The sequence below is a fragment of the Melospiza melodia genome, chromosome 5 (assembly GCF_035770615.1).
Source record: "Melospiza melodia melodia isolate bMelMel2 chromosome 5, bMelMel2.pri, whole genome shotgun sequence".
Taxonomy (NCBI): domain Eukaryota; kingdom Metazoa; phylum Chordata; class Aves; order Passeriformes; family Passerellidae; genus Melospiza; species Melospiza melodia.
The window spans coordinates 55,647,097-55,660,824 of NC_086198.1; positions in this window are offsets into that span (position 1 = coordinate 55,647,097).

Consider the following 13,728-nt stretch of genomic DNA (forward strand, 5'->3'; position numbering starts at 1 on the left):
GTTGTTTCTGTTTGGGGGCCTGTGGCTGGCAGTGGCCGGCTGGCTCCTTAGAATCCACGATACGCAGGATGGTTCCCAGACCCAAGGTGGCACCAGTGCCAAGTCGGGCTAGTATGATGGTGCAAAGTGGCTCCTGCAATCTGCCATCCAGAAGCGGGGCAGCTTACTTTTGTTTGCCAGGGAAACGGGCCGAGCTTTTTGTCGGGGGGCCTCTGGCTGGGAGTGAGCGGTTGGCTCCTGAAAAGCTACGATAGGCAGGATGGTGAGCAGACCCATGGTGGCACAAGTGCCAAGTTGGGCTGGTTTGATAGCACCAAGTGGCTCCTGCAATCTGCCATCAAAATGTTGCAGGCGAGTTTTGTTTTCCAGGGAAAAGCGCCGTTGTTTGTGTTTGGGTGCCTATGGCTGGGAGTGGCTGGCTGGCTCCTTAGAATCCACGATACGCAGGATGGTTCCCAGACCAGAGGTGGCACCAGTGCCAAGTTGGGCTGGTTTGATAGTACCAAGTGCTTCCTAGAATCTGCCATCCAGAAGCGGGGCAGCTTACTTTTGTTTGCCAGGGAAACGGGTCGAGCTTTGTGTCTGGGGGCCTATGGCTGGGAGTGACCGGCTAGGTCCTGAAAATCTAAGATAGGCAGGATGGTGACCAGACCCATGGTGGCACAAGTGCCAAGTTGGGCTGGTTTGATAGTACCAAGTGGCTCCTGCAATCTGCCATCAAAAAGTTGGCAGGCGAGTTTTGTTTTCCAGGGAAAAGCGCCGTTGTTTGTGTTTGGGGGCCAGTGGCTGGGAGTGGCCGGCTGGCTCCTTAGAATCCACGATACGCAGCATGGTTCCCAGACCAGAGATGGCACCAGTTCCAAGTCGGGCTATTTGATGGTGAAAAGTGGTTCCTGCAATCTGCCATCCAGAAGCGGGGCAGCTTACTTTGGTTTGCCAGGGAAAAGGGCAGGGCTTTGTGTCTGGGCGCCTATGGCTGGGAGTGACCGGCTGGCTCCTGAAAAGCTACGATAGGCAGGATGGTGACCAGACCCATGGTGGCACCAGTGCCAAGTTTGGCTGATTTGATTGTACCAAGTGGCTCCTGCAATCTGCCATCAAAAATTTGGCCGGCGAATTTTGTTTTCCAGGGAAAAGCGCTGTGGTTTGTGTTTGGGGGCCTGTGGCAGGGAGTGGCCGGCTGGCTCCTTATAATCCACGATACGCAGCATGGTTCCCAGACCCAAGGTGGCACCAGTGCCAAGTTGGGCTGGTTTGATAGTACCAAGTGGTTCCTGCAATCTGCCATCCAGAAGCGGGATAACTTACTTTTGTTTGTCAGGGAAACGGGCCGAGCTTTGTGTCTGGGGTCCTATGGCTGGGAGTGACCGGCTGGCTCCTGAAAAGCTACGATAGGCAGGATGGTGACCAGACCCATGGTGGCACCAGTGCCAAGTTGGTCTGATTTGATAAAACCAAGTGGCTCCTGCAATCTCCCATCAAAAAGTTGGCAGGAGAGTTTTGTTTTCCAGGGAAAAGCGCCGTTGTTTGTGTTTGGGGACCTGTGGCTGGGAGTGGCCGGCTGGCTCCTTAGAATCCACGATACGCAGCATGGTATCCAGACCCAAGGTGGCACCAGTGCCAAGTTTTGCTGGTTTGATAGTACCAAGTGGTTCCTGCAATCTGCCATCCAGAAGCAAGGCAGCATACTTTTGTTTGCCAGGGAAACGGGCCGAGGTTTTTGTCTGGGGGCCTATGGCTGGGAGTGACTGGCTGCCTCCTGAAAAGCTACGATAGGCAGGATGGTGACCAGACCCATGGTGGCACCAGTCCCAAGTTGGGCTGATTTGATAATACCAAGTGGCTCCTGCAATCTGCCGTCAAAATTTGGCAGGCGAGTTTTGTTTTCCAGGGAAAAGCGCCGTTGTTTGTGTTTGGGGGCCTGTGGCTGGGAGTGGCCGGCTGGCTCCTTAGAATCCACGATACGCAGGATGGTTCCCAGACCTGAGGTGGCACCAGTGCCAAGTCGGGCAAGTTTGATGGTGCAAAGTGGCTCCTGCAATATGCCATCCAGAAACGGGGCAGCTTACTTTTGTTTGCCAGGGAAACGGGCCGAGGTTTGTTTCTGGGGACCTATGGCTGGGAGTGACCTGCTAGGTCCTGAAAAGCTAAGATAGGCAGGATGGTGACCAGACCCATGGTGGCACCAGTGCCAAGTTGAGCTGGTTTGATAGTACCAAGTGGCTCCTGCAATCTGCCATCAAAAAGTTGGCAGGCGAGTTTTGTTTTCCAGGGAAAAGCGCCGTTGTTTGTGTTTGGGGGCCTTTGGGTGGGAGTGGCCGGCTGGCTCCCTAGAATCCCCGATACGCAGCATGGTTCCCAGACCAGAGGTGGCACCAGTGCCAAGTCGGGCTGTTTTTATAATACCAAGTGGTTCCTGCAATCTGCCATGCAGAAGCGGGGCAGCTTACTTTTGTTTGCCAGGGAAACGGGCCGAGGTTTTTGTCTGGGGGCCAATGGCTGGGAGTGACCGGCTGGCTCCTGAAAAGCTACGATAGGCAGGATGGTGACCAGACCCATGGTGGCACCAGTGCCAAGTTGGGCTGATTTGATAGTAGCAAGTGGCTCCTGCAATCTGCCATCAAAAAGTTGGCAGGCGAGTTTTGTTTTCCAGGGAAAAGCGCCGTTGTTTGTGTTTGGGGGCCTGTGGCTGGGAGTGGCCGGCTGGCTCCTTAGAATCCACGATACGCAGCATGGTTCCCAGACCAGAGGTGGCACCAGTTCCAAGTCGGGCTACTTTGATGGTGAAAAGTGGTTCCTGCAATCTGCCATCAAGAAGCGGGGCAGCTTACTTTGGTTTGCCAGGGAAACGGGCCGAGCTTTGTGTCTGGGCGCCTATGGCTGGGAGTGACCGGCTGGCTCCTGAAAAGCTACGATAGGCAGGATGGTGACCAGACCCATGGTGGCACCAGTCCCAAGTTGGGCTGATTTGATAGTACCAAGTGGCTCCTACAATCTGCCGTCAAAATTTGGCAGGCGAGTTTTGTTTTCCAGGGAAAAGCGCCGTTGTTTCTGTTTGGGGGCCTGTGGCTGCCAGTGGCCGGCTGGCTCCTTAGAATCCACGATACGCAGGATGGTTCCCAGACCCAAGGTGGCACCAGTGCCAAGTCGGGCTAGTATGATGGTGCAAAGTGGCTCCTGCAATCTGCCATCCAGAAGCGGGGCAGCTTACTTTTGTTTGCCAGGGAAACGGGCCGAGCTTTTTGTCGGGGGGCCTCTGGCTGGGAGTGAGCGGTTGGCTCCTGAAAAGCTACGATAGGCAGGATGGTGAGCAGACCCATGGTGGCACAAGTGCCAAGTTGGGCTGGTTTGATAGCACCAAGTGGCTCCTGCAATCTGCCATCAAAAAGTTGGCAGGCGAGTTTTGTTTTCCAGGGAAAAGCGCCGTTGTTTGTGTTTGGGTGCCTATGGCTGGGAGTGGCCGGCTGGCTCCTTAGAATCCACGATACGCAGGATGGTTCCCAGACCAGAGGTGGCACCAGTGCCAAGTTGGGCTGGTTTGATAGTACCAAGTGCTTCCTAGAATCTGCCATCCAGAAGCGGGGCAGCTTACTTTTGTTTGCCAGGGAAACGGGTCGAGCTTTGTGTCTGGGGGCCTATGGCTGGGAGTGACCGGCTAGGTCCTGAAAATCTAAGATAGGCAGGATGGTGACCAGACCCATGGTGGCACAAGTGCCAAGTTGGGCTGGTTTGATAGTACCAAGTGGCTCCTGCAATCTGCCATCAAAAAGTTGGCAGGCGAGTTTTGTTTTCCAGGGAAAAGCGCCGTTGTTTGTGTTTGGGGGCCAGTGGCTGGGAGTGGCCGGCTGGCTCCTTAGAATCCACGATACGCAGCATGGTTCCCAGACCAGAGATGGCACCAGTTCCAAGTCGGGCTATTTGATGGTGAAAAGTGGTTCCTGCAATCTGCCATCCAGAAGCGGGGCAGCTTACTTTGGTTTGCCAGGGAAAAGGGCAGGGCTTTGTGTCTGGGCGCCTATGGCTGGGAGTGACCGGCTGGCTCCTGAAAAGCTACGATAGGCAGGATGGTGACCAGACCCATGGTGGCACCAGTGCCAAGTTTGGCTGATTTGATTGTACCAAGTGGCTCCTGCAATCTGCCATCAAAAATTTGGCCGGCGAATTTTGTTTTCCAGGGAAAAGCGCTGTGGTTTGTGTTTGGGGGCCTGTGGCAGGGAGTGGCCGGCTGGCTCCTTATAATCCACGATACGCAGCATGGTTCCCAGACCCAAGGTGGCACCAGTGCCAAGTTGGGCTGGTTTGATAGTACCAAGTGGTTCCTGCAATCTGCCATCCAGAAGCGGGATAACTTACTTTTGTTTGTCAGGGAAACGGGCCGAGCTTTGTGTCTGGGGTCCTATGGCTGGGAGTGACCGGCTGGCTCCTGAAAAGCTACGATAGGCAGGATGGTGACCAGACCCATGGTGGCACCAGTGCCAAGTTGGTCTGATTTGATAAAACCAAGTGGCTCCTGCAATCTCCCATCAAAAAGTTGGCAGGAGAGTTTTGTTTTCCAGGGAAAAGCGCCGTTGTTTGTGTTTGGGGACCTGTGGCTGGGAGTGGCCGGCTGGCTCCTTAGAATCCACGATACGCAGCATGGTATCCAGACCCAAGGTGGCACCAGTGCCAAGTTTTGCTGGTTTGATAGTACCAAGTGGTTCCTGCAATCTGCCATCCAGAAGCAAGGCAGCATACTTTTGTTTGCCAGGGAAACGGGCCGAGGTTTTTGTCTGGGGGCCTATGGCTGGGAGTGACTGGCTGCCTCCTGAAAAGCTACGATAGGCAGGATGGTGACCAGACCCATGGTGGCACCAGTCCCAAGTTGGGCTGATTTGATAATACCAAGTGGCTCCTGCAATCTGCCGTCAAAATTTGGCAGGCGAGTTTTGTTTTCCAGGGAAAAGCGCCGTTGTTTCTGTTTGGGGGCCTGTGGCTGGGAGTGGCCGGCTGGCTCCTTAGAATCCACGATACGCAGGATGGTTCCCAGACCTGAGGTGGCACCAGTGCCAAGTCGGGCAAGTTTGATGGTGCAAAGTGGCTCCTGCAATATGCCATCCAGAAACGGGGCAGCTTACTTTTGTTTGCCAGGGAAACGGGCCGAGGTTTGTTTCTGGGGACCTATGGCTGGGAGTGACCTGCTAGGTCCTGAAAAGCTAAGATAGGCAGGATGGTGACCAGACCCATGGTGGCACCAGTGCCAAGTTGAGCTGGTTTGATAGTACCAAGTGGCTCCTGCAATCTGCCATCAAAAAGTTGGCAGGCGAGTTTTGTTTTCCAGGGAAAAGCGCCGTTGTTTGTGTTTGGGGGCCTTTGGGTGGGAGTGGCCGGCTGGCTCCCTAGAATCCCCGATACGCAGCATGGTTCCCAGACCAGAGGTGGCACCAGTGCCAAGTCGGGCTGTTTTTATAATACCAAGTGGTTCCTGCAATCTGCCATGCAGAAGCGGGGCAGCTTACTTTTGTTTGCCAGGGAAACGGGCCGAGGTTTTTGTCTGGGGGCCAATGGCTGGGAGTGACCGGCTGGCTCCTGAAAAGCTACGATAGGCAGGATGGTGACCAGACCCATGGTGGCACCAGTGCCAAGTTGGGCTGATTTGATAGTAGCAAGTGGCTCCTGCAATCTGCCATCAAAAAGTTGGCAGGCGAGTTTTGTTTTCCAGGGAAAAGCGCCGTTGTTTGTGTTTGGGGGCCTGTGGCTGGGAGTGGCCGGCTGGCTCCTTAGAATCCACGATACGCAGCATGGTTCCCAGACCAGAGGTGGCACCAGTTCCAAGTCGGGCTGGTTTGATGGTGCAAAGTGGTTCCTGCAATCTGCCATCAAGAAGCGGGGCAGCTTACTTTGGTTTGCCAGGGAAACGGGCCGAGCTTTGTGTCTGGGCGCCTATGGCTGGGAGTGACCGGCTGGCTCCTGAAAAGCTACGATAGGCAGGATGGTTCCCAGACCTGAGGTGGCACCAGTGCCAAGTTGGGCTGGTTTGATAGTACCAAGTGGCTCCTGCAATCTGCCATCAAATAGTTGGCCGGGGAATTATGTTTTCCAGGGAAAAGCGCCGTTGTTTCTGTTTGGGGGCCTGTGGCAGGGAGTGGCCGGCTGGCTCCTTATAATCCACGATACGCAGCATGGTTCCCAGACCCAAGGTGGCAACAGTGCCAAGTTGGGCTGGTTTGATAGTACCAAGTGGCTCCGGCAATCTGCCATCAAAATGTTGGCAGACGAGTTTTGTTTTCCAGGGTAAAGCGCCGCTGTTTGCGTTTGGGGGCCTGTGGCTGGGAGTGGACGGATGGCTAATTAGAATCCACGATACGCAGGATGGTTCCCAGACCAGAGGTGGCACCAGTGCCAAGTTGGGCTGATTTGATAGTACCAAGTGGCTCCTGGAATCTGCCATCCAGAAGCGGGACACCTTACTTTTGTTTGTCAGGGAAACGGGCCGAGCTTTGTGTCTGGGGGCCTATGGCTGGGAGTGACCCGCTGGCTCCTGAAAAGCTACGATAGGCAGGATGGTGACCAGACCCATGGTGGCACCAGTGTCAAGTTGGGCTGGTTTGATAGTACCAAGTGGCTCCTGCAATCTGCCATCAAAAAGTTGGCAGGCGAGTTTTGTTTTCCAGGGAAAAGCGCCGTTGTTTTTGTTTGGGGGCCTGTGGCTGGGAGTGGCCGGCTGGCTCCTTAGAATCCACGATACGCAGCATGGTTCCCAGACCAGAGGTGGCACCAGTGCCAAGTTGGGCTGGTTTGATGGTGAAAAGTGGCTCCTGCAATCTGCCATCCAGTAGCGGGATAACTTAATTTTGTTTGCCAGGGAAACGGGCCAAGGTTTTTGTCTGGGGGCCTATGGCAGGGAGTGACCGGCTGGCTCCTGAAATGCTACGATAGGCAGGATGGTGACCAGACCCATGGTGGCACCAGTGTCAAGTTGGGCTGGTTTGATAGTACCAAGTGGCTCCGGCAATCTGCCATCAAAAAGTTGGCAGGCGAGTTTTGTTTTCCAGGGAAAAGCGCCGTTGTTTTTGTTTGGGGGCCTGTGGGTGGGAGTGGCCGGATGGCTAATTAGAATCCACGATACGCAGGATGGTTCCCAGACCCAAGGTGGCACCAGTGCCAAGTTGGGCTGGTTTGATAGTACCAAGTGCGTCCTGCAATCTGCCATCCAGAAGCGGGGTAGCTTACTTTTGTTTGCCAGGGAAACGGGCCGAGCTTTGTGTCTGGGGTCCTATGGCTGGGAGTGACCGGCTGGCTCCTGAAAAGCTACGATAGGCAGGATGGTGACCAGACCCATGGTGGCACCAGTGCCAAGTTGGTCTGATTTGATAAAACCAAGTGGCTCCTGCAATCTCCCATCAAAAAGTTGGCAGGAGAGTTTTGTTTTCCAGGGAAAAGCGCCGTTGTTTGTGTTTGGGGACCTGTGGCTGGGAGTGGCCGGCTGGCTCCTTAGAATCCACGATACGCAGCATGGTATCCAGACCCAAGGTGGCACCAGTGCCAAGTTTTGCTGGTTTGATAGTACCAAGTGGTTCCTGCAATCTGCCATCCAGAAGCAAGGCAGCATACTTTTGTTTGCCAGGGAAACGGGCCGAGGTTTTTGTCTGGGGGCCTATGGCTGGGAGTGACTGGCTGCCTCCTGAAAAGCTACGATAGGCAGGATGGTGACCAGACCCATGGTGGCACCAGTCCCAAGTTGGGCTGATTTGATAATACCAAGTGGCTCCTGCAATCTGCCGTCAAAATTTGGCAGGCGAGTTTTGTTTTCCAGGGAAAAGCGCCGTTGTTTGTGTTTGGGGGCCTGTGGCTGGGAGTGGCCGGCTGGCTCCTTAGAATCCACGATACGCAGGATGGTTCCCAGACCTGAGGTGGCACCAGTGCCAAGTCGGGCAAGTTTGATGGTGCAAAGTGGCTCCTGCAATATGCCATCCAGAAACGGGGCAGCTTACTTTTGTTTGCCAGGGAAACGGGCCGAGGTTTGTTTCTGGGGACCTATGGGGGGGAGTGACCTGCTAGGTCCTGAAAAGCTAAGATAGGCAGGATGGTGACCAGACCCATGGTGGCACCAGTGCCAAGTTGAGCTGGTTTGATAGTACCAAGTGGCTCCTGCAATCTGCCATCAAAAAGTTGGCAGGCGAGTTTTGTTTTCCAGGGAAAAGCGCCGTTGTTTGTGTTTGGGGGCCTTTGGGTGGGAGTGGCCGGCTGGCTCCCTAGAATCCCCGATACGCAGCATGGTTCCCAGACCAGAGGTGGCACCAGTGCCAAGTCGGGCTGTTTTTATAATACCAAGTGGTTCCTGCAATCTGCCATCCAGAAGCGGGGCAGCTTACTTTTGTTTGCCAGGGAAACGGGCCGAGGTTTTTGTCTGGGGGCCAATGGCTGGGAGTGACCGGCTGGCTCCTGAAAAGCTACGATAGGCAGGATGGTGACCAGACCCATGGTGGCACCAGTGCCACGTTGGGCTGATTTGATAGTAGCAAGTGGCTCCTGCAATCTGCCATCAAAAAGTTGGCAGGCGAGTTTTGTTTTCCAGGGAAAAGCGCCGTTGTTTCTGTTTGGGGGCCTGTGGCTGGGAGTGGCCGGCTGGCTCCTTAGAATCCACGATACGCAGCATGGTTCCCAGACCAGAGGTGGCACCAGTTCCAAGTCGGGCTACTTTGATGGTGAAAAGTGGTTCCTGCAATCTGCCATCAAGAAGCGGGGCAGCTTACTTTGGTTTGCCAGGGAAACGGGCCGAGCTTTGTGTCTGGGCGCCTATGGCTGGGAGTGACCGGCTGGCTCCTGAAAAGCTACGATAGGCAGGATGGTTCCCAGACCTGAGGTGGCACCAGTGCCAAGTTGGGCTGATTTGATAGTACCAAGTGGCTCCTGCAATCTGCCATCAAATAGTTGGCCGGGGAATTATGTTTTCCAGGGAAAAGCGCCGTTGTTTCTGTTTGGGGGCCTGTGGCAGGGAGTGGCCGGCTGGCTCCTTATAATCCACGATACGCAGCATGGTTCCCAGACCCAAGGTGGCAACAGTGCCAAGTTGGGCTGGTTTGATAGTACCAAGTGGCTCCGGCAATCTGCCATCAAAATGTTGGCAGACGAGTTTTGTTTTCCAGGGTAAAGCGCCGCTGTTTGCGTTTGGGGGCCTGTGGCTGGGAGTGGACGGATGGCTAATTAGAATCCACGATACGCAGGATGGTTCCCAGACCAGAGGTGGCACCAGTGCCAAGTTGGGCTGATTTGATAGTACCAAGTGGCTCCTGGAATCTGCCATCCAGAAGCGGGACACCTTACTTTTGTTTGTCAGGGAAACGGGCCGAGCTTTGTGTCTGGGGGCCTATGGCTGGGAGTGACCCGCTGGCTCCTGAAAAGCTACGATAGGCAGGATGGTGACCAGACCCATGGTGGCACCAGTGTCAAGTTGGGCTGGTTTGATAGTACCAAGTGGCTCCTGCAATCTGCCATCAAAAAGTTGGCAGGCGAGTTTTGTTTTCCAGGGAAAAGCGCCGTTGTTTTTGTTTGGGGGCCTGTGGCTGGGAGTGGCCGGCTGGCTCCTTAGAATCCACGATACGCAGCATGGTTCCCAGACCAGAGGTGGCACCAGTGCCAAGTTGGGCTGGTTTGATGGTGAAAAGTGGCTCCTGCAATCTGCCATCCAGTAGCGGGATAACTTAATTTTGTTTGCCAGGGAAACGGGCCAAGGTTTTTGTCTGGGGGCCTATGGCAGGGAGTGACCGGCTGGCTCCTGAAATGCTACGATAGGCAGGATGGTGACCAGACCCATGGTGGCACCAGTGTCAAGTTGGGCTGGTTTGATAGTACCAAGTGGCTCCGGCAATCTGCCATCAAAAAGTTGGCAGGCGAGTTTTGTTTTCCAGGGAAAAGCGCCGTTGTTTTTGTTTGGGGGCCTGTGGGTGGGAGTGGCCGGATGGCTAATTAGAATCCACGATACGCAGGATGGTTCCCAGACCCAAGGTGGCACCAGTGCCAAGTTGGGCTGGTTTGATAGTACCAAGAGCGTCCTGCAATCTGCCATCCAGAAGCGGGGTAGCTTACTTTTGTTTGCCAGGGAAACGGGCCGAGCTTTGTGTCTGGGGTCCTATGGCTGGGAGTGACCGGCTGGCTCCTGAAAAGCTACGATAGGCAGGATGGTGACCAGACCCATGGTGGCACCAGTGTCAAGTTGGGCTGGTTTGATAGTACCAAGTGGCTCCTGCAATCTGCCATCAAAATGTTGGCAGGCGAGTTTTGTTTTCCAGGGAATAGCGCCGTTGATTTTGTTTGGGGGCCTGTGGGTGGGAGTGGCCGGATGGCTAATTAGAATCCAAGATACGCAGCATGGTTCCCAGACCTGAGGTGGCACCAGGGCCGAGTCGGGCTAGTTTGATGGTGCAAAGTGGCTCCTGCAATATGCCATCCAGAAGCGGGGCAGCTTGCTTTTGTTTCCCAGGGAAACGGGCCGAGCTTTGTGTCTGGGGGCCTATGGCTGGGAGTGACCGGCTAGGTCCTGAAAAGCTACGATAGGCAGGATGGTGACCAGACCCATGGTGGCACCAGTGCCAAGTTGGGCTGATTTGATAGTACCAAGTGGCTCCTGCAATCTGCCATCAAAATTTTGCAGGCGAGTTTTGTTTTCCAGGGAAAAGCGCCGTTGTTTGTGTTTGGGGGCCTGTGGCTTGGAGTGGCCGGCTGGCTCCTTAGAATCCACGATACGCAGGATGGTTCCCAGACCAGAGGTGGCACAAGTGCCAAGTCTGGCTCGTTTGATGGTGCAAAGTGGCTCCTGCAATCTGCCATCCAGAAGCGGGGCAGCTTACTTTTCTTTGCCAGGGAAACGGGCCGAGGTTTTTGTCTGGGGGCCTATGGCTTGGAGTGACCGGCTGGCTCCTGAAAAGCTACGATAGGCAGGATGGTGAGCAGACCCATGGTGGCACCAGTGCCAAGTTGGGCTGGTTTGATAGTACCAAGTGGCTCCTGCAATCTGCCATCAAAATGTTGGCAGGCGAGTTTTGTTTTCCAGGGAAAAGCGCCGTTGTTTGTGTTTGGGGGCCTGTGGCTGGGAGTGGCCGACTGGCGCCTTAGAATCCACGATACGCAGGATGGTTCCCAGACCAGAGGTGGCACCAGTGCCAAGTCGGGCTGGTTTGATAATACCTAGTGGATCCTGCAATCTGCCATCCAGAAGCGGGACAGCTTACATTTGTTTGCCAGGGAAACGGGCCGAGCTTTGTGTCTGGGCGCCTATGGCTTGGAGTGACCGGCTAGGTCCTGAAAAGCTACGATAGGCAGGATGGTGACCAGACCCATGGTGGCACCAGTGCCAAGTTGGGCTGATTTGATAGTACCAAGTGGCTCCTGCAATCTGCCATCAAAAAGTTGGCAGGCGAGTTTTGTTTTCCAGGGAAAAGCGCCATTGTTTCTGTTTGGGGGCCTATGGCTGGGAGTGGCCGGCTGGCTCCTTAGAATCCACGATACGCGGCATGGTTCCCAGACCAGAGGTGGCACCAGTGCCAAGTTGGGCTGGTTTGATGGTGCAAAGTGGCTCCTGCAATCTGCCATCCAGAAGCGGGGCAGCTTACTTTTGTTTCCCAGGGAAACGGGCCGAGCTTTGTGTCTGGGCGCCTATGGCTGGGAGTGACCTGCTAGGTCCTGAAAAGCTACGATAGGCAGGATGGTGACCAGACCCATGGTGGCACCAGTGCCAAGTTGGGCTGGTTTGATAGTACCAAGTGGCTCCTGCAATCCGCCATCAAAAAGCTGGCAGGCGAGTTTTGTTTTCCAGGGAAAAGCGCCGTTGTTTGTGTTTGGGTGCCTGTGGCAGGGAGTGGCCGGCTGGCTGCTTAGAATCCACGATACGCAGGATGGTTCCCAGACCCAAGGTGGCACCAGTGCCAAGTTGGGCTGGTTTGATAGTACCAAGTGGTTCCTGCAATCTGCCATCCAGAAGCGGGGTAGCTTACTTTTGTTTGCCAGGGAAACGGGCCGAGTATTGTGTCTGGGGGCCTATGGCTGGGAGTGACCGGCTGGCTCCTGAAAACTACGATAGGCAGGATGGTGACCAGACCCATGGTGGCACCAGTGCCAAGTTGGGCTGATTTGATATTACCAAGTGGCTCCTGCAATCTGCCATCAAAAATTTGGCAGGCGAGTTTTGTTTTCCAGGGAAAAGCGCCGTTGTTTGTGTCTGGGGGCCTGTGGCTGGAGTGGCCGGCTGGCTCCTTACAATGAACGATACGCAGGATGGTTCCCAGACCTGAGGTGGCACCAGTGCCAAGTCGGGCTAGTTTGATGGTGCAAAGTGGCTCCTGCAATCTGCCATCCAGAAGCGGGGTAGCTTACTTTTGTTTGCCAGGGAAACGGGCCGAGGTTTGTGTCTGGGCGCCTATGGCTTGGAGTGACCGGCTAGGTCCTGAAAAGCTACGATAGGCAGGATGGTGACCAGACCCATGGTGGCACCAGTGCCAAGTTGGGCTGATTTGATAGTACCAAGTGGCTCCTGCAATCTGCCATCAAAAAGTTGGCAGGCGAGTTTTGTTTTCCAGGGAAAAGCGCCGTTGTTTGTGTTTGGGGGCCTGTGGCTGGGAGTGGCCGGCTGGCTCCTTAGAATCCACGATACGCGGCATGGTTCCCAGACCAGAGGTGGCACCAGTGCCAAGTTGGGCTGGTTTGATAGTACCAAGTGCGTCCTGCAATCTGCCATCCAGAAGCGGGGCAGCTTACTTTTGTTTGCCAGGGAAACGGGCCGAGGTTTGTGTCTGGGGGCCTATGGCTGGGAGTGACCGGCTGGCTCCTGAAAAGCTACGATAGGCAGGATGGTGACCAGACCCATGGTGGCACCAGTGCCAAGTTGGGCTGGTTTGATAGTACCAAGTGGCTCCTGCAATCTGCCATCAAAATGTTGGCAGGCGAGTTTGTTATCCAGGGAAAGCGCCGTTGTTTGTGTTTGGGGGCCTGTGGCTGGGAGTGGCCGGCTGGCTCCTTAGAATCCACGATACGCAGGATGGTTCCCAGACCACAGGTGGCACCAGTGCCAAGTCGGGCTGGTTTGATGGTGCAAAGTGGCTCCTGCAATCTGCCATCCAGAAGCGGGATAACTTACTTTTGTTTGCCAGGGAAACGGGCCGAGGTTTTTGTCTGGGGGCCTATGGCTGGGAGTGTTTGGCTGGCTCCTGAAAAGCTACGATAGGCAGGATGGTGACCAGACCCATGGTGGCACCAGTGCCAAGTTGGGCTGGTTTGATAGTACCAAGTGGCTCCTGCAATCTGCCATCAAAAAGTTGGCAGGCGAGTTTTGTTTTCCAGGGAATAGCGCCGTTGTTTGTGTTTGGGGGCCTGTGGGTGGGAGTGGCCGGCTGTCTCCTTAGAATCCACGATACGCAGGATGGTTCCCAGACCAGAGGTGGCACCAGTGCCAAGTCGGGCTGGTTTGATGGTGCAAAGTGGTTCCTGCAATCTGCCATCCAGAAGCGGGGTAGCTTACTTTTGTTTGCCAGGGAAACGGGCCGAGGTTTGTGACTGGGGGCCTACGGCTGGGAGTGACCGGCTGGCTCCTGAAAAGCTACGATAGGCTGGATGGTTACCAGACTCATGGTGGCACCAGTGCCAAGTCGGGCTGGTTTGATGATACTAAATAGCTCCTGCAATCTGCCATCCAGACGCGGGGCAGCGGATTTTTGTTTGCTGGAGAAAAGTTCCGTGGTTTTTTTCTGGGGGTATATG